At 42.7% G+C, this 2,542-nt stretch overlaps 1 long non-coding RNA gene across 1 annotated transcript; it reads right to left on the reverse strand.

Moving 5' to 3' along the window:
- Nucleotides 1–455: 455 nt before the first annotated feature.
- LOC139025562 (uncharacterized) lies at nucleotides 456–847 on the reverse strand. Its single transcript, XR_011477160.1, has 3 exons — nucleotides 795–847; nucleotides 709–730; nucleotides 456–571 (listed from the first exon to the last, which is right to left on the reverse strand). It is a non-coding gene; the product is annotated as an uncharacterized lncRNA (long non-coding RNA).
- Between the last annotated feature and the right edge of the window lie 1,695 nt (nucleotides 848–2,542).

The raw sequence follows: 2,542 nt of genomic DNA on the forward strand, positions 1-2,542 counted from the left end.
TCGGTTAAGACGCCAAACTTCATTCGGGTCAAAGACCGTGGTGAGGACGACGAGCACGCAGATGAGRTTCTCTGAGACGGTTTCTGACAGTTTGTGCCAACATGTGATCAACACTTGTGTATTTAGGATAGTTCAATTACTTTCAAAGACGTTTAGATATTTTATTTGAAAAGATAAGTAGTTGAATATTGGAATGTACTTGGAAATAAACGTTGGAAAGTACTTGAAAATAATCAAATACACTTCCATGTATTTAACCRAGGCATTTTGAAAAAAGTATTTGAAAATCTTTTCAAATAGTAGGCTATTCATAGGGAAAGTAGTTGATTCGGGCTATATAACAAAAAATGATCAAAAACATGTAATTAAACCCAGGTCTGTATTTGAACCCAGGTCTGGTCATAATCCACCTTTATGCAACATTGATAACAAGGATCTAGGTCTGTTCCAGGGCTTGCTGATGCTGAGCCACACATAAACCCCCTGGACCAGAGCTAAGAAGGACCTATCCTCCTCCTAAGAAGGACCTATCCTCCTCCTAAGAAGGACCTATCTTCCTCCTAAGAAGGACCTATTCCTCCTCCTCCTCCCTAAGAAGACCTATCCTCCCCTAAGAAGGACCTATCCTCCTCTCTAAGAAGGACCTATCCTCCTTCTAAGAAGGACTATCTTCCTCCTTAAGAAGGACCTATCTTCCCCTAAGAAGACCTATCTTCCTCCTAAGAAGGACCTATCCTCTCCTTAGAAGGACCTACCTCCTTCCTAAGAAGGACCTATCCTCCTCTAAGAAGGACCTATCTTCCTCCTAAGAAGGACCTATCTTCCTCCTAAGAAGGACCTATCCTCCCATAAGAGACCTATCCTCCTTAAGAAGACATATCCTCCTCCTGTACTATTGAAGTGGTTCATAATCACTGGACTCACCATCACTCTGAAACTAAGATACAGGCTTCAAATGATGTATGTACATTCGGAAAGTACATGCAATACCCCATAATGACAAGGCAAAAACTGTTTTTTTTGAAATTTTGCATATTATTTTACGAATGTTTTTTGTTTTTGAAAATCACATTTACATAAGTATTCAGACCTTTTTACTCAGTATTTGTTGAAGCACCTTTGGCAGCGATTACAGCATTGAGTGTTCTTGGGTATGATGCTACAAGCTTGGCACACCTGTATTTTGGGAGTTTCTCCCATTCTTCACTGCAGATCCTCTTAAGCTCTGTCAGGTGGATGGGGAGCGTTGCTGCACAGCTATTTTCAGGTCTCTCCAGAGATGTTTGATCGGGTTAATTCAGGCCACTGGCTGGGCCACTCAAGGACATTCAGAGACTTGTCCCGATGCCACTCCTGCGTTGTCTTGGCTGTGTGCTAAGGTTGTTGTCCTGTAGAAAGTTGAACCTTCGCTCCAGTCTGAGGTCCTGAGCACTCTGGAGCAGTTTTCATCAGGATCTTATTTACTTTGCTCCGTTCATCTTTCCTCGATTCTGATTAGTCTCCAGTTCTGCCGCTGAAAACATCCCACAACATGATGCTGCCACCACATGCTTCAATGTAGGATGGTGCCAGGTTTCCTCCAGACGTGACGCTTCGCATTCAGGCAAAGAGTTCAATCTTGGTTTCATCAGACCAGAGAATCTTTTTCTCATGGTCTGAGAGTCCTTTAGGTGCCTTTTAAGCAAACTCCAAGGGCTGTCATGTGCTTTTTTACTGAGGAGTGGCTTCCGGTCTGGCCTCTACCATAAAGGCCTGATTGGTGGAGTGGTGCAGAGATGGTTGTCCTTCTGGAAGGTTCTCCCATCTCCACAGAGGAACTCTGGAACTCTGTCAGAGACCATCGGGTTCTTGGTCACCTCCCTGACCAAGGCCCTTCTCCCCCGATTGCTCAGTTTGGCCYGGCGGCCAGCTCTAGGAAGAGTCTTGGTGGTTRCAWACTTCTRCCATTTAAGAATGATGGAGGCCACTGTGTTTTTGGGAACCATCAATGCTGCAGAAATGTTTTGGTACRCTTCRCCAGATCTGTGCCTTGACACAATCATGTCTCCTTGCTCTACAGACAATTCATGTGACGTCATGGCTTGGTCTTTGCGCTGACATGCACTGTCAACTGTGTGACCTTTTTATATAGACAGGTGTGTGCCTTTCCAAATCATGTCCAATCAATTGAATTTACCACAGGTGGACTCCAATCCAATTGTAGACACATCTCAAGGATTTTGAGTCTCATAGCAAAGGGTCTGAATACTTATGTAAATATGGTATTTCTMTTTTTAATACATTTGCAAAAAATAAAAWWWWWWWTCCGCTTTGTCGTTATGGGGTATTGTGTGTAGATTGAAAAATGATGTCATCCCTTTTAGAATAAGGCAGTAACCGTAACAAAATGTGGAAAAGGGAAAGTGGTCTGATTTCTTTCTGTCCTGTATATTATAGTAAATTCAAAACGACTTCCATAGTCTCCATATATACAGTTGAAGTCGGAAGTTTACATACACTTAGGTTGGAGTCATTAAAACTCGTTTTTCAACCACTCCACAAA

Source organism: Salvelinus sp. IW2-2015, unplaced genomic scaffold (assembly GCF_002910315.2).
Source record: "Salvelinus sp. IW2-2015 unplaced genomic scaffold, ASM291031v2 Un_scaffold2852, whole genome shotgun sequence".
NCBI classification, from domain to species: domain Eukaryota; kingdom Metazoa; phylum Chordata; class Actinopteri; order Salmoniformes; family Salmonidae; genus Salvelinus; species Salvelinus sp. IW2-2015.